The following is an 18,560-nucleotide window of genomic DNA, read 5'->3' as shown; positions in this document are numbered from 1 at the left end:
AGTCAAGCACACAAAATTAAAAACATCTCAAAAATCAAGCTTCTTCCTAACTGATTCCTAGTCCCCTTTCTTTATCAGTTCCCATCCACTACCTTCTCTTATCTTGCCCAGCTCCTACAGCTTTTGTTTAACACCACCAACCTTTAGGCTGCTCACCTATGTGAAACAACCCAGGTTTCCACAAGTCCACTTCTACATCTGAATTGGATGCATTCTCGGTAATAGCTGATCACTACAACACACTAATAATTTGCTTATTCTAAACGTGCTATGTGCTTTGATACTGTTATACAACTTCAAGTAAATTATTTAACTCTGAATATTTCAAAGTTTATTAACATAATATCCCTATGCTCCTTCATAAATTCCAACCCATTTATGTTGACTATCTGAATACGCAGATCAATTTATGTACATTACCCCCTAAATTTCAGTAGAAGAGAATTGTTGGTTTTCATTTAGAAGTCATGCAAAGCATGTGTATTGATGTCACCTTCCTCAGGAAAGAGAGACTTTTAATTTACATTATTTCAGTCACCCCATATACATCTATAACATCGCAAGTGAGAGTGCAGCAAACTGTAGTGCAGAAGGGAAAACAAACAGTTGCAAAACTTTTAAATAATACATGATGGAACCACAGCCAGATTATATTCATCCCTTGCTTCTGCTGTGCCAGCAACTGAAAGCCTGTTGTACACTGCAAGGAGGGCTGCTGTCAAATTCTAAAACCTGCCTAGTGCTGCAGACTGATTCAAACTCTTCTACTGCAGCAGACAGTGACTTTTGCAGGCAGTTCTATCGCACTAGCCTACTTCAAACAGGATCACGAGCCTGTTAACCTTCCCCATTCTACCAGTCCTACACAGCAGCAACACGGATCTGTTAGCTCCAGTGGTGTAATTTTTATATTATTCAATCTAAAATGCATTAGTTCTTGGCTCCTGAGGTGATACATTTTGTCTACTACAGTCACTGAACAAGGGCCAAACTGGGTAGAACCCAAATTTGTATGGGTATCTTAATTTTTCTGCCATTTTTCTAACTCTCTATGTACTGAAGTAATAGCAGTGTTCCTTAATCTCTAGCACACCTAGGCTTCCTTGCTGGCCATCAGATAGCCTAGGGAACAAGAAGTAATCCTAAAATCCTCAGAACTCAGTCTACTACTTGTGTGGCACTGTATATGCCTCATTTGAGAGTTTCCCTAGAGAATCATCTATAGTTGACACTTTTGAGAAGTTTAATTACATCTGAAGTGTTTAAAATCTCTGCGAAGTCACTACTATAGACTTATGCCATCAATAGTGAAATATACCCTTAGATGAAGCGCGTCTAGTAGCTTAGTAAAAAAACAGTATGAAAATAGACGTATAAATAATGCATAAAATCTGTATGAAAAATCACAGGGCACCACATAACCCATTGGTACAATTCATTGCATTAGACACAGGCCTAATGTGTGCCTATGAATACACACACTTCATAGGGAAGCATTTACAGTTTTCTTAGAAATAACACGAAGTTCTGGGAAGTAGCAACCACCACCACCAAGGAGACGGCGGATAATTCACTATCCTCATAAGGCCTCAGTCCCCCAACAAAATCCCTACCACCTCATTCAGTAGACAAACACTGAACCACTCACGAACCGGCTGCTAAATAGCTGCAGTTCTCATCATGGCCTCTTAAAGCAAACAAATAAACAAAAATACTGTAAGGCATATTGTAAACTGATTTACAAATACTTTAATCATGCACGTACAAGACTATTGTGCAAAGCAAACTCTAGAAAAAAGTGCACTGCCTGCCCCAAGCTGTCACTATTTCTGAGTTAAAACAAAAACCCAGGATCTACTGATAGCCCATTTAACTGTTAACACTTGCATACACCCAAGCGTAAAGCAGCTGGGCAAAACCGTGCCATTCAAACAACTTAAAAATACATTTAGAAGAAGTGGGAAGGAATGGTCTACTCACTGTGTATCTGCGCCAGCACAAAAATTTCAATTCTCACTAATAATGCATTTCTATAAAAATATTTTTTTTAAAAAGCAAAACTCCCTAGTCCCAAATTACACACTACTTCACAAAAAAAATTAGTGGAATTTTCTTCTTCTCCATATCTTGGCTTAGAAAGAAAGCGTGATGGGATTTTAGCACAGAGCAAAAGAAACTCAGCTTCTAGGTTTCTACGATGTTTACTAAACTTCTGTTCAACAATGGTTTTAATCTCACCAGTGGCATAAAAGCAATATAGTCACAAATACAGATTTGAAACCCAAAGAAAGTTTAAATAAAGCTTGTTATTAGGGTTAGCCTATGAGTAACTCAGCAAGTAGCTTTTAACATGCAAATTTTAACATCAAACATTTTAGTGACAGTTTTAGTTACATTTTATTCATAACTCTAGACTTGTATTTCAAATATAACACCCCCTTATCCTTTCTAGTTTTATATTATTTTTCCATGCCCCTACAGTTTCCTATAACTACCTACCTCAAAATATTCCATTCATAATGAAAGGTAATCAATGATGCGACTTCACTGAAGTTGTGTTTGGTATTGGAATTAAGTCACAGAAAGCCTTTACAATGAATGTAAACCAAGATCTCTCTCAAATCACTAACAGTCAGCCCACAATATTTACTATTCAAAGTAATATGTAAAATACTTCTACTGTTCACCACACACTGCTAGGCTTTATTATTCCATTATCTCAAGCATTCTTCTGTGATATTTCTGAAGTCAAGAATATAGAGGGCTTTCTGAAGCTACATTTCCTTGGTATAACACACTTGAGAAATAACATTTCATACAGAACAAACCTAAAATCTAACTATTTAAAAACCTCATTAATACAGTATTTCACTTATTGCTCCTTAGCTGACAAGGAAGTTTTATGTATTTCATTATACAAAAGTTTACATTCTTTTCAGCTCCTGGGTTATGTCCAGTTTTTGACAATCTGAATGCTAGCATTTCTACAGACTAATGATGGAGCAGAACACAAAGCTGAAAGCACCCAAGTGATGGAAGAGAGCTGAAGATTTTCTTTCTGTAAAAGAATGAACACTAGCTGTCCCTTCCCCATCCTACACCCCCCAGGCCTGATTTTAGCTATTAATCAACAATAAAAGCTATGTTAACTTGCATAACTCCATTAAAAGAAAAAACAAAACCCACACACATCTAGGTCACACACTTTTATGGGGGCATTGCAAAGCAACATGAAGAAATACGATCTGCCTATTCTAGACATTTTGACATCTGGACAGCAGGATTAGAAAACAGGTCCTACTTCAAATATGTTTACTCTCTTGAAAAAATTCTAGAACTATGCAATTAAGCACTACAACATTTAATAAAAAACTGACAGAATTTCAAAATAATTAGCTACTAAATTCATAGCACATTGAAACAAATACTTAACTTTTTCAGTGCAAAAGCCTAAAACTATATATTTCACGTACAATATGAAAACTTATGCTTATGATAGAACACTTCTTAAGAATCCAGTGCACCGTCCTGAATGGACTGCTCACTTTATAAGTCAGCACGAGAGCCAATCAATCTAATAGTACCACTGCAACCAGTCATCTTATAATCAATGCAAGAGTAGTTTGACATATCACATAACAACTGGTTAATAACACTCTACATATTATCATAAAGTATCTCATGGTAGTCAACATTTAATCATTTTATTAAGAGCTTTTCCTAGAGTACACTACTTATCATTAGGTAACTTTGGTCTGTCTTCAAAGCCTCAGTTGAACAGGTTTCCTCCTCTTTAGACATCTTCCTACTCCAAACTACAAAGAAATTATCCTTCCTAAGGAGAGCTTATAACCAGTAAATTCCAAACTGACCAGCATTTGCTTAAGTTGAACCTTATTCTTCCTACATATCTCGCTAAGTTTTGTCACCTACAGTTTAATGAGAAGTCAAAACACTAAGCAAAATCTTACATGAATCAGGATCTAAACAAAGAGCCGCTCAAAACCGTGCTCCAACTTACTTAACAGGTAAGAGCATAGGAAGCTACGAGAGGTGAGATGTGAACATAAAGCTTAATTTAACTGCCTTTTTTTTTTTTTTTTTTTTTTAAACACACTTGGACCTATGAACCTTAAGACTTCACAAATATTTAAACCTGGACACAAACATTCACAGCTTGCCTTAGGCTGCGCCACAGGTAAATCAGAGGTGCTTGTGTCCTTGGAGAGGGGAGGCAGGATTGGGAACAGGCTTTAGTATAAATGTTACTGATTTATTTTAACATCAGCAGTGAAGAATTCACAGAAAAATGCTAAACGGTATTGGCACAATCAAACACTCAGAAAGGCAGTCTTTTTTATTTCACACTACTGACACTGTTAAATTACTTTTTACTTTTATATGAAACTATTTTAAAACCATACCATTTAAACTTAGTAAATTACATCCATTTAACAAATAGAATTCTATATTACAGCTGACATAAGAAATACAAACTCTTCAAGAGAAGTAAATTTAAATTTAGCAGATATACATGAAGTTGTGCTCTACAAGACCATTTTATAGGGACTTAAGAGAACAAGGAGCCCTGAAGCAGGAAGAAAAAAGTATTTATTAAGCAAATGTACTGACACAGACTAAAGTCATAGTGAAAGAAAACACATTTGTGAAGGTCAGATGATCCGTATTCACTGTAGGCACAGAAAATCCAAGACAAATAACTTGAACTTCAAATTTTGAAGTGCACTTTGTTGCCCTTTAATAGTAGAAACATTTCAAGACCCCAAGTGGCCATAAGTATCATAAAATAACAGTCATAATATACACTTAAACCGAGACTTGAAGCTTATCTAAGTTTCTGGTATATGTTGTACCTCTGAGACAAAACACACATTGCTCTAGAACTAAAGACCCAGAGGACAAGCTGGAAATGCTCTCCCCACATCTGTTATCAGAAAAAGTTCTGGAACTTGGGGAGGGAGGATGTAAGCACTGGATAAGAAAGGCTCACCCATCTACCTGTCTACCAAAAAAGGAGGAGGAGGAAAGAAAAAATAAAATAAAAATGTTTGTCTGAAGCCTAGGTAGCACATTCCCTTTTTCCCTTCCTGTTACATTCTTTTCTAGTCCAGCAATTTTTAGGAATGGAGCACTCTCTGGAGTTGCAGGACTGATCAACTGGCATGTATTACTTTGAATTTCTCTAAATATAGGCACGACAATGTTATTATAATAATACTAAATAAATACCACAAAGTTCAAGTTTAGAGAACAATTTATTGGGTAATATTGTATTTAATATTAGCTTGTTCATTACTTTTTAAGATCTAAAATGTCTTAATCAAACGTCTTTGAATAACAAAGATTAACATAATGGTATCTTTTGTAGCAGAATTGCAAGTGCAGAGAAAGGTCTCAGGAACTGAATACCATCACCTAAAACTTACACAGTAAATGAAGAAACAACTATCAGAAAGATAAGAAAGTAAGCATTCACACTGACACAGAGCATCCAAACATTTGCCAAGTAAATGTTTTTAGGAACATTAAAGTAGGAGCCAATTATTTAAGATTTTAAGACTATCTCCAGTCTAGCTGCACAAATACTGTATAGACTGATATGAAACATCCATCTTACTTTAGCATTAACATCTGTACACCTGAGAGAATTAACACTAAAATTACCACTGCCCTAGTCCTTTTACCTTTATGGCAATACAAGTTGATGAGTAACACTTATACTACGCTCTCAATTTCAAGGCGTGAAAGTCTACTCAGTAGATCCTAAGAGAACAAAATGCAGCTGCCATGATCCAGAAGAGGTTCACAATGACTTAACTCTACTACCATAAAGCATTTCTAAGACAGGCACAGCAAGCTATACGTTAAAATTTATTATTTTAACTATTATAATCGTTTTACTTTTCCACTGTATTACCAGCCAAAAACATTCAAATAATGAAGACCCCCAAAAATTTAGCTTTCTCAAAAAGAAAAACCAACCCACAAACAAAAACCAAAACACAAGCCGCAAAAACCTTGTGACCATGAGACATGAAAAAAATATTTAAGAGTCACTTGGCTTCCCTTACTAACAAAAAAGTATTACCTCTGTTAATATTAGCTTTAGTTCTGCAATAAGACATGGCACTTAATACTACTTTTATTGCCAGTTTAATTCAATTTGTATATCATTTAAATAAAATCTGCAGATTACTTCTGATTTGCCTCACCGAAGAAACCTGCCAAGTGCAGAAAAAAATATTTACTAACTGAAATCATGCATGATAATAAAAGTCCTCACACAACAGTTTAAAGCCTGCCACCAGTCTTCTTTGCTTACTCCTAAGTAAAAAGATTTGGTAGATGAAACATAGTTCATCTGTATAAGCAGAAAGACAACAGGATACTCTAATATCCATGAAAAAAAGTCAGAGGTGCATTCGTTTTCTCTTGTAGTAGCACTAACACATATAACATACAATTATAGTCAAAAGTTTCCAAAATCAAAGTGAGGAATATGACATGAAACATAAGATGGGGGGGGGCGTGGAGAAAAAAATATAAAGATAGATTTGAGCGCCAAGAGTAGCAAGGAAAAAGCTGAACTATGAGATGCAGGTCTTCAAATTCAAAGACAATGAGCTCTAGCTTGATGAGGAAAGCTAGCAGTCAGACTACTGAAAAATCATACCAGATGTATTTTAAACAGATTGCACAGATAGGAATATCAGGATAAAAGGGAGGAGGTACTTGAAGTACTCCAGATGACAGATAGAGGCCTAAACTTCATTTGTAAAGACAGAAAATGAAAACGTGGTCTTGGAAATGTTGTGTGGACAAGGAAGAAGGATATGAATAAAACATGACTGTGGATTCAAGAAGAGGAAGAGGGCTACTCCCAAATAACTGCCCTGGGCAAGAGGATTATACTGCTCTCAGCAGCATCACAAATGGCAAGCAAATGAGTTAAGTTTGAGAGAGATGATAACGAGCTCCAAGACACTCAAAATGTTTATGATAGTAAGAAACCCTGCAAAGAAATGCAGGACTGAATGAAGACACATAGAGCCAAGACTACAAAGAAATGCAGTAATCTAAATAAAGGAGATAGCATACAAGTTTTCTATGAACACTGTACACCTCGGCATTAGTGGGAAGATGGTACAAGAGAGGGAAGACGTTTGCAGCAAGCAGTACCACAGATGCCAAAGAAGGACAAGGCTGTGACAGCCAGGCAAGTTTCCCTACATCATATCTCCTCTTATTCCCACAAAGCTAAAGTGGCTTAGCTATACACTTTATAAAAAGCACAACTACATTTTGAAAATGTAAATAAATTTATTGATTGTATTACTGTACCACCTGACAGATGCACAATAACAACTACTTTCAATTGCAATTACTGTGGCGATTTAAAAGCAAGAGCATATTTTATTTAAACTAAAATTTGTGATCTAATTACATACTTAAAACAGTGTTTGAGTTACTGAAAAATACAGACAGCTACAAAGAAAGAGTATTACACCCTCTGCTTCTAATGGTTGGCTGAAAAGGCTAATCTTGTTGAGTGACATCAAGGGGAAAAAAATGTCTGTCTGTGTTCCAGTAAAACTTTTTTAAAAGAAAAACAACAACCACGCTTTAAAGGAGTAATTCAAACAGATATATATTTTTATAAAACATAAATACAACAAACTCTAAGATGTCGGAAGAATCTTAACATACTTCCCTGAAGAAGTAGCCCTCCCTGTGTTTGCTTGGTATCTTAATTTGCCTTTGGTTTCAAAACTCCAGGCTTGCCAAGAGCTATTCCTTTCAAAACCTCAGGAATTCCATTACTAGTTTTAAGCTAAATTAAAGGAAAATAGAAGCATTCAATGCATGGCGAAAGTACGCACAAAGTGTTTGTTGATACTCATAAATAGACTGAAAAATTTAGACATGTCTGAAGGATAACTGCTGCATAGTCAGCTCTGTTTTGCTCTCCTGTGCAGCTAAGCAAAAAGCTACTGCTGTCATTTCAGAAAAGCTGAGCATAAGATACATTACTACCAAGATCGAACACAGCACTAGATTGTCCATTTTTCACCTTAAGTTTATATATAAGCTGAAGTTTGCATTTCTGCAAGGGAAAAAAAATAGCGGGAGTTTCCCCTTTAAAGCTACTGCTTTAACATCTCCACTGGGGAAAAAGATGTCACACTGTCCTAACGCATGGCAAAACCAGTCAACTCTCCACCTTCTGAAACATCTTGCAAGTTATGAAATAAATACACTCCATCTCAGAAATACATCTAATATGGTGCTGATGAACATCTTTCCAATGTTCACGTAATGGGTCCCTTCCAATTCATGATATTCTGATTCTAAACAAGCAGTATTACTACAATCACTTCTACTGACTAAATTATGGTAACAATGAAGTGTTCCCATCTGCGTATTGTGCCAGGTGTCATACTAACACACAAGAAGGTACTATCCCTGTGCAAAGCATTTAAGAAAATGTGATTGAAAGACAAATGCTTCATTTGTGTCAAGGTGAGTAATCCCAGCAGATAAGAACTACTATGCAGTTTAACATCTTTGGCAGCAGCCACAGCAAAACTGGAAATATCAACACACCAGTTTAAACTGCAGCTCCAGTGAGAGAGAGATCAAAGTTCTGTATCTTCCATCAGAAACACAGGAATCCAGGTACCAGCATATGGGATAGAGAACTTATTTTACCCTTGAAAAGGCAGGAAATTAAAGCAACTTTTCACCACTGAGTCAGCACACAGTAACGGATCAGTGGTTTACAGTAACCGTCACCACTGTATGAATGACAGCAGTAACATCTCGACCCTGCCAGGACCAAAATCACTATGAAGAAGAGCCAAAGGAAAGAAGTCAGTTCTTCAGACCAAAAACACGGTGCCACAGTCTCTCCTGAGTTTGGAGTACAGTCCAGGAAAACTATCACTATCTCAGATATGCCAATTGCCCTATAGTTCTCTGCTTTTATTACAAGCATAGACAATTCATACAATATTTCTGAATCACACTTTCCTCAACAGAAAAGTAAACAGACACATGTACAAGAAAGAGCTGAATAGCAAGAAATACTTGAGTACCTTTGCTATAAAATACACGTTTATCATATATAAGGGAAAAGAAAAATGGTAAACTAAAACCTACATTTGGGATCTTTTTTAAAAATCCCAGTTCAAAAACATACCAATGCAGAGGTGTTTCTACCAACAGCCAATACTGAACTGAACGTTTACATCAGAAAGAAAAAACATCTGTGAGAAGAAGTGGCAGGGCTAGTAACTGTGGCTGATTCTGGAAGCAGAAGTTAATAAAGGTGGCTGCCCAGGACAGGCAGCTGTGATGGCAACAACACGCAACACAACAATTCTACACGTGCAGTAATTCAGAGGGTCACACTGCTTAACACAGATACCAGTATTACTTTGTCAACTCTGATTCAGGCAAAAAAATTGGGGATTATCCTGGACCACCTGAGAAGTCAGTGACAGATTAAGTACAGCTCATGTGACAAGAAGCTTCTCATCTCACTACCCCACATATGGATGTGAAAGCATTTTAGAAGAACAAATAGGACATGAAATTAAAGCACTGTAAGAGAAGGAAACACTAAGTAATCACAATGCCATTTCCACTAATTAGAAAAGAATGCATATAGTCAGTCCCATACATGCAATAATCATGAAATTTTATTGTAGAAACATCAGAAATAAATTATTAGCTCTTTATATTAAAGCCAAGGGATAATTATTTCTGTTGTCATTTAAAGCTTGAGGGAAGGACTGAAATTCTGGAGCATCATATGGCTCCAGGAAGATAGGCCCCAATAAAGAGTGAACTAAATTGGTTGTCATGATTGTTGCCACCCTGCCAGAAGCCGTGAAAACGTTGAAGAGTACACTATACTTGGAGGATGCATGACATATACGCACACACACATTTATATGCATACATACTTATATGACAAAACACCACACCAGTTTATCACCAGTTCAAGTTCAAAAAGAATGTTCACATCTAACACTGATTACACAGAAGGGCCAACAAGAAAAGATGATGCTTAAGAGCAGAAAATTCAAAGTCTGTTATATTAGGACTACTGTTCTACAACTTATGCACAATTAAAATATCATCTGCATATGCTGCATGAAATTACACATCTCTGGACAGCAGCTTTTGGCCAAGAGCTCCTCAAATAGCTTTGATAAAAAAACCTATGGTATTCAGTAGCAGACAAAAATAAAACCCATTACATTTGTTTCAGAAAACATCACTGAAAGGCTGTAGATAGGTCACCTCTTCCAGCAGTAGCTACTGCCCAGAGTTACTCATCCGCCACCCAGCAAAGAGAGGTTGCCACCCATACAGACTTGCAACAGTGAATCGTGCAAGAGCACACTAAGCCTCTTCAGGAAAAATTAATCAAGGTAGCTGACCAATGAAAGTAGATTGAGCTAATACTGTCCATTTAACTGCTGATTATGCCTAAAGCACCTAACAACTGCATACAGCTTCTTTGGTGGAGGGATCATTAAGCATGATAGTCTGTGGCAGAGCAGTAGAAACAAATGGCTGGGGGACACAGTATCTATAATTTTCACATATGTTTGCAAAAAAAAAAAAAGTTTTTTTTTTTTTTTTTAAATCAGCGCCTATCCATATTCTGAAACATTAAGTACAACTTCTGTGATAGCCTGAAAGCTTTAAGACAGATTTCAAAAACCACTAACCATTAAATAGTTACTTAAGAAAAAAAGACACACACTGCCTCCTAGGAAACTGTCTGAAGTTATAATATATGTCTTAGGTCAGCCTCATAATTTTAATAGGTTTGTTAGTTTGGTTTTTTTAATCTACTTATTACTGCAAAATATCTTGCAGTTTTCTTAGTGGACACTCTGATCACTATCGTTTCTGATTTTAGTCTTTTAGATTAATACAGATATTATATAAATCAACATGCTAAACAAATTCATTGTTTCAAGAATTTGATGCATGAACAGCAGTTAAACAGGAGCATATTTTTCCCATTAACGCTAAATGAAACAATAGGTACCAAATAAAAATAGTAAAAAAAATTAGTGACTATATATTCTTCCCTCAAAATCGCTTCAAAGTACATAACGAAATCAGAGACACACTGCCATGGATTAAGGGGTCTTAGATGCAAAATATGCCCATGAACCATAAAGGAACAATGCCTTCAAACCCTCAACGGCATATGAGCTTAACCTCCCTGAATTAGGCCAGTATCAAATATACTTTAAACTGGCATAATGTGTCACTGTCACCAAAAGAAACAGACACACCCTGCTCCCCTTACTGCTTGCTTCCACCCCCATCTTTGCGCCAGCACAAATGTTTGTGCAGCAAACTGATCCAGCTTAAACCTAACCCTCCCCTCCCTGCCCCTCCCCCAAGTTAGTTCAAACCTCAACCCAGTTCACCACATAACCATACAAGTATTTGCCTGCACAAAGGAGGAAGCAGCAGAGCGGGGTGGAAACAAACAGGACCATGTTTTTCAATGGTGGAGCTGGTCCACGCCAGCTGTACGCCTATGCAAAGCAGTAGGTTGCAGGCCGGAGGGCCGTAACGTTCAGGCCTATGCAGTGCCACTCTTCCCCTCCCTCTCTTGGATCCCACCTCTTAGCTCACAGAGCCACTGACAGGTATGCAACTGCCAGCTGAGACGGTTCAGGGCGCTGAGTCAACTAAAAACCAACTCTACCAAAAAAAAACCCCAAACCTGAGCTCCCAGTGCAATCTGTACTGGCACAAGGAAGAAAGAGGAGGAAGGACGCTGCGAAGGCAGAAGGTCCAATTTTGATCAGCTTGCGATGCTGTGGAAACACACTGGTACACTGCCACATTTTAAATTTAAACTTGCCAGAGCAACTGAACATGGTTATTTTAATTAATGTGTTCCTAAGATTAAACCTTGTCCCAATTTTTTTCAGAAACCTAAGCAGCCATAGTCTAGTTGGACATGAGCAGCAGAAAGTGAGGCCAGTTCACTAAATTCACCAATTTCACTCTTCATGTTTAATAAAATTAAAATAGAGCATTAGTTACTCTACCTTAAAGATACTTTCACCAGATATTCTTTTAAATATCACTGATTAAATCACCTCAGATATTCGCATAGGAAGAACATACACGTAATAGAACTAACACAGTCATATTAAGTATTATCTTAACCACAGTTCAGTGTTTACAAGGAATTTAAACAATGGTTCAGGTGATTAAAGTGGTCCTACAAACCTCTCTGCTCGGTAGTTTTGCTTAAACTAGAAGACCCAACGGTCACAGAAGTGAACAAAACTCATTTCAATTAGTTCAGAATCAGACGCCTAATAAACGTGCATATAGCTACTTTCAAGCTAATTTTGGAACAGTAAAGTATCATAAGCGGGAGTACAGACAGAATGTTAGCAATAACCTTGCTACCTTCCAAACAGTAGAATTTTTACTGGATCGTTAGATTTAGCAGGGAATTACTTCCATGGCAAGTCAACATATTTGTTTATGTTCAGCCAGTTAACAAACTTATATCAATTCAAAAGACAAAACATATCAACATTATAGTTCCTGAACTGTGTAACTGAAGTACAGAATCAGATTCATGTATCCACAAACCAGTCTTCCCAAGTGCTATATATATTTTTTTTAATTTTTCCAGTTTATGAAACTCTCCTTTTCTTGCAAAGATAGATTCTTCCACAAACTATCACCTGCCCATTGCAACAATTTAAGACAACCTTTCTTCTACAATTTCTTGTGTGATGAGAAAGTGTTCCAAACTACCCTGTCTGTAAGAATTATACAGAAATGAGAAGTTTATTTTGACTACAACTCACTACCAACATTTAAGACAAGACACTGAACTGGAAAGTGAGGGAAACCATGGAAAGCCATTTAAACAGATACACATACAACTGCTGGTGTGTTGTTTCAACAAGCATTTTCGTTCTTGACACAGAGGCAAATAAACTCAGGGAATCTCAGTCAAGTAATAACCTTCTTAATCACTTTCCATTTGGAATGGAGTTAACAGTTTTAGGACTTGAACTGGTGATTTACACTGATAGAGGCTTCTTTTTAAGCAGGCATAGAGAGGTGTGCTTTTCAAATGCACTTGCTAACTGAGGAAAACAATTTACTTCCCTGGCAGTTCTGCTGACTTTAACAAGAAAACAGGATGCTTACTGGATCTGAACCCATGTGTCTTAATATCAAATGATTTTTTAACACAGCAATAAATCTTAAAAAAATTAGTTTTTCATCTCCCTAAATATAAATATGTTGTAGAGCCAGCAGAGATTTAATGAGATTCACAATACAGTATTACTGCTAACATTACTGTTAGATTAAAAAAAAATACTTATTCAAAAAACTTTTTTGCTCATTACACTGTCACTTTGTCACTAGCACTTTAAGTAAAAAAAAAAAGCTTGGACTATTCAAAAAGGTCACAAACAAAAAAACCTTAGTAAGTTATCAGTAATTTAAAAAAATATTATTAATATCAAACCACAGTTTGCAGCTTTCTCAACACTTACTAAAATCAACCCTGATTTCTACAGTATGTATTCACTGCAGTTAATAGTATTATTTTCAACTCACAGTCCAACAACATTCCTAGTGATTTCTAATCGTGATTATCACATCCTATGCATTAACACTGATAAAGATGCAGTGACCAGGAAGAGAGAAAACATGCCTTCATTTTCCAGAAAATCAAGTTTAGATGGAGAACCGAGTCAAACGAGTACTGCGACACCTTTTGACCTTTGAGACTCTTCACATATATCCCTGCTACATTCACATCTAGGAATATGTCAGAGGAAGGGGAGTTTAAAATGACAAGCAAGTAAGCTAGGTATCACTTCCACTCATACGCACATCACCACTTTGAAAAGCCCGGAGGGCCCCCTGCCCCTCGGGAGGCTTTGTCTGCCGATCCTAACCCACTGACCCGACAGAGCTCCCAATTAGTCTCAGAGCTCGCACCTCGAAAGCCCCTGGACTTGCTCGGCGACGTGGAACAGAAAATGCACTTGTCTTGAGAGGCATGTGACAGCAGCAGCTGACTTAGAGGAAGGTGCAAGCGCTTGACAGGTCACACAAGATGAGGCTGAACTATCAGACACACCAAGCACCCAACAGGCGGGCGGTTGGGCAGCCGAGATCCACACCCCGCGCTAGAACTGCCTTCAGCAAACCAACCGCCAGGACAACTTTAACGGCTCCTCTTTTGTTTTTAAACTCACACTCCGCTCAGCCACCCCCGCTCCCTCCCTCCCGCCCGTCCCAGCCCCAGCCTAAGGCGGTGATCCCCCCGCGGCCTCCCCCACCCACAAACAACCCCCGGTCGCAGCCCCCCCCGTGCCCCTGGCCGTCCCCTCCCTGCCCCGGGGGGGCCACCCAGCTCCCACCACCCCCACAGCGAGCCCCCGCACCCCGGACCCACACCTCGGACGAGGAAGGAGGGCAGGTCCTACCGCAGGGCACGTCCCAGCCCGGCTCCCACGGGAGGAGGGGAGACACGGGGCTGCTCCCGCCCACGGGCGAGCCGGGCCCGGGCCCGGCCCCGGGAGCCTCCCCTGCCGCCCCCTCCCAGGGGAGCCGGCTGGGCACCCCGCGAGAAGGAGCCGGGGGGGGGGGGGCGGGGGCTGCGTGGGGGGGGATAAGGACCAGCACCTACCTCCGCCATGAGCCCCGCGCTGGCCGCCGCGCCGAGCCGGCCGGACCGCCTGTGACGGGCAAGACGGCGGCTCCGCGCCGCGCCGCGGGTAACGGCTGCGCCTCCCGATAGCGGCAGCAACAGGGCCTCGCTCTGGGCCGGACTCTGCCCGCGACAACTTCCGGGGCACGGCGCGAGCGCCTTCCGGGAGCAGCGGCCAGGGGGCGGTGGCGGCGGCGGGGCGCGCGCGCAGCGGGGAGCCGGTGGGGGCGCGCGCGGGCGGCGAGGGGCGGTGGGGGCGCGCGCGGGCGGCGAGGGGCGGTGCGGGCCGGCTCGCCCCGCCGGCGGGGCTCCTCCCGGGAAGCGGCCCGCAGCGGAGAGCGCGCCTCAGAGCGCGGCGGGGGCCGGCTGTGAGGGAGGCGGCCGCCACGAAGCGGGTCTTACTGGTTTCTCAGGTAAAAATAAGAAGGAAGAATTAAAGCTGCAGTTGCGCCCACAGCTTGGGAAAGGATTGGCTCAGCCGGTTTCGTTTGTTTTGAATTTTTTGCGAGGCGGCCTCCGTCAGTTGTGTTGTACAACGGTGCCACCGTGTTCTTTTAGACACTGCCATGGGAACTCGTGTGCAGCCAGGGAAGTTGCTCTGTTTTCATGAAGTACGCGGCGTGCGACTGAAAGCAACGGTAGACAGCATATACGTTGAAAACAAAGATACAGCGGAAAGACGTGTGGGAAACAAGAAGAATGAGAGAAGGTGCCACCCCTGCATGTTGTGTAGGTTTGTGGAAACAACACTCCTGTTTGCCAGTGCAAACAACCAGCACGCGTTTGTTCTTACTGTCACTAGCCGTGCCTCATCTTCCCTGTTGCCCATTTACAGACCAATATGCGTGACAGGTCCTGGCCCAGAAAACCTTATAATCTGCCGTTAATCTTGAATGTATAATTATTGTCCCAACACACACACAAATCAAACACATTGCTCACAGTCAAAGCAGCCAGCAGCCTGCACAAAACTCTCAGCTTTGTCTCAGATCATGCTATGTAGGCTTCCCTCTTGTCTAGCTTCTTTGGCCTTGCCCTGACTGCTGACCTCTTCACTGAACAATGCCTAGCACCGAGTTACTTCCCAGAACTGGTCTGTCTGTGTATCTTACTTTCTCAGGGGTTGTGCAACTTGTGTTTTGACTGTGTTTCAGTTATCTAAGTGCTTTGACAGGGAGAATGCTCTGACCGTTGCTCACTTTTCTTGCCCTCTCTTCACAGTTAGTGCTTTATAGCAGGAGTGGCAGAAGCAAATGGATGACAGTATTCCACCAGCCCAGTTATTTGTTTCATCTCTAGGTTGTATGGAAGCTGGAGAAGCTGAAGTCCATGCAGAGATTTTCTTCGGATGTATGTGCTAGAAAGGTGATAATATCTAGGAGGAAAAGGGGAGAGGGAGCACAACTGTGGTTTAATGTTTGTACCGTTGCAGCTGTTGGCTTCTGCGCGTGTGAGTCAGTGCTCAGAGAGCTGGATGGATAAAGCTGAGCGAATGGGATTTTCCTAGAGCTGAGTCATGTAATATGTGAAGTCACATAGTAAACTCTGTAATTTAACATACTGTATATGCTCATATCTCATAAATGTAATATATCAATAGGCGACAAAGCAATGAGCTGCTCTTAAGACAAACATCTGCAGGATTCCTTGTGACCTTCAGGTCCTTTGTTATGCAGACTTGCCTTCAAGTCTGCTTGGCTTCAGCTTTTGATCTCAATCTGTGAGTCCACATCCAACTAAGTATTTGTACCTTGCAATTTTCCATAGCCTTCTAAGCAGCGTCTGAATGAGCAAGGAACAAAGTCTCCACATGTCTCTTCTGCTGGATCATTTATTTTTCTACTCCCTCTAGCTCGCACCATGCCTTCATCAGCTCATGTGAATGACTGCATTGAAACTGTATGTCAGGGTTTGTATTAAATTTGGATAGCATAGTGTTTCTTCAACAGTCAAGTTCAATGTCTTCATCAGAGGTAAAGTGCTGGTTTTGTTCACCTGTGAAATTGGTCATCTTCACCATGTACCTGAGTGTTATCTTACACAGCTCACATAGATTTACTGACAGACCAATTCTGTATTTAGAATCTGGAACCTTGCAGTGCACTGTGGCTGTTACATATCTTTCTCCAGGTCGTTTTCTGGCTTCTTAAGACCTTGCTGTGTCTCATTGCTGCTGAGAATTTCTAACTGGTCACATTATTGTTCCTTCTCTTTCTCACTTTATAGATGTTTTGGATCCATGACATGTTGGTTGCTGGTCATATCTACAATAATTTTTGTCATCCCAAACTGACATTATTCCACCTCTGTCCAGATGCTGTATCTATTACTAGTCTTTTGAAGACTGTAGCTGCTTGCAGACTTCTGCAAATTATGAATTTACATTGCTTTAAGTCTTTTGATGGCATCTTCAGTTCTGTTAGATCTTCCTAAACTTTCTTTAGATCAGCTTTGAAGTCAGAGACCTCTGTTGTTTCACTATAGCTCATATTCTCTTTAAAAATTAGATGGTGCCACCTTTAAAGCTTTTCCATAAGTGGTTAGCCCATAGCTAAAATTTATAAAATTACTATTTTGGTAGCTAAACATTTCAATTTGTTTGCTTGGACATTTCTTATATGGTCTTACACAGTGGCTACTGGGTGTGCTAAATGCATGGCTTTTCTGAGGCAACAAAAGTAATCATACATTTCATCGTTCTCTGATTCATAACTGGTTTACCCAATTAAATGTTCACTTTAAAGGTGTTAAATTTTAGTACTATTTGGAATTAACTCCTTTATTAATAATGAAACTTTTACCTCAAATGAAAATTTTCAGGTTAACACCTTTTTATTTAAAAATTAGAAGGTCATATAAATATTTTTGAAAGATTCTTAGTCTTTGAAAAGGAAATGAAATTGAACTGTATCAGATATACTGTAGCTTGTATTTCCAGAAATTCTCATTTCACTGCCCTGAAGTATTTCAGTGTCGGTTCATAAGTCCTTCTTGTTCCAGTTCCTGGATTCTTTCAAGATGGTATCAACATTTTCTGGTTGGTTTTATCATGAAATTTGGACTCTGCAGGCCAAGTGCTTTTGCCTGTCACCTATGTTGATTTAGGCAGTATTCAATTCTGTAAGCAAGAGAGCAGTCCAGTCACAGATTTTAACAGCAGATTTATCTGATTAAGAAAGTGCTCCCTTACTTATCTTATATTCTTTCTTAATGTGTGGGCCTGACAGAGACGGGACTCTTGGGGAATAGAATGCTGAATTCTGTATTATGTTTCTGCAGTTTCCTTTCATATGTTGTTCAGAGATTCAAGAAACACCTCAAGGGTATAAACTGAAGGAGCCACATTTCTTCTTCCCAAGAACTTTGCAACCTATCTCATTTTGTGTATAGTTTGTCTTCTCATCCGAGAAGTGTTTTCTGATCAGTATGAGATATGTATATCCCAGCATGAAGCCTGGATGTACTTTTTGAGATGAATACTGATTCAGATCCTTAGTGTTTCAACTACAAATTCTACTCCTGAAGTAAACATAGGAGAGTAAACAGTTTCTCTTAAAAATAAAACCATAGGAACAGCCTCATGACAAATCATAGAACTTTGCAATCACTTTGTATTGTAATAAAGAAGGCCTTTGATATTGCTATAGGCACGACCTAACCCAGCTATAGGTGAGGGCTCTATTATAAGCACTGTCTTTCAGGGTTTATGACTCAGCAGCGAAAGCATGTTTCTGGTTGAGATGTAGTACAGAAGCTCACTCTCTTTCTCTGCTGTAAGAAGCTGCCTAGAGTGTAATTT

The 18,560-nt window shown here is 39.7% G+C and overlaps 1 protein-coding gene across 2 annotated transcripts in view; it reads right to left on the bottom strand.

The window, feature by feature from the left end:
- FRS2 (fibroblast growth factor receptor substrate 2) overlaps positions 1–14,877 on the bottom strand; it is a 54,368-nt gene extending 39,491 nt beyond the window's left edge. For both annotated transcript variants that reach the window (XM_074870556.1, XM_074870555.1), the window contains exon 1: positions 14,741–14,877. The gene's annotated coding sequence lies outside the window, so the exon portion shown is untranslated. The remainder of the gene's footprint in view (positions 1–14,740) is intronic.
- Between the last annotated feature and the right edge of the window lie 3,683 nt (positions 14,878–18,560).

This window comes from Strix uralensis, chromosome 5 (genome assembly GCF_047716275.1).
Source record: "Strix uralensis isolate ZFMK-TIS-50842 chromosome 5, bStrUra1, whole genome shotgun sequence".
Lineage (NCBI taxonomy): Eukaryota > Metazoa > Chordata > Aves > Strigiformes > Strigidae > Strix > Strix uralensis.
Note: the sequence above shows the minus strand (reverse complement) of the source record. Positions and strands in the feature narration are given on the sequence as shown.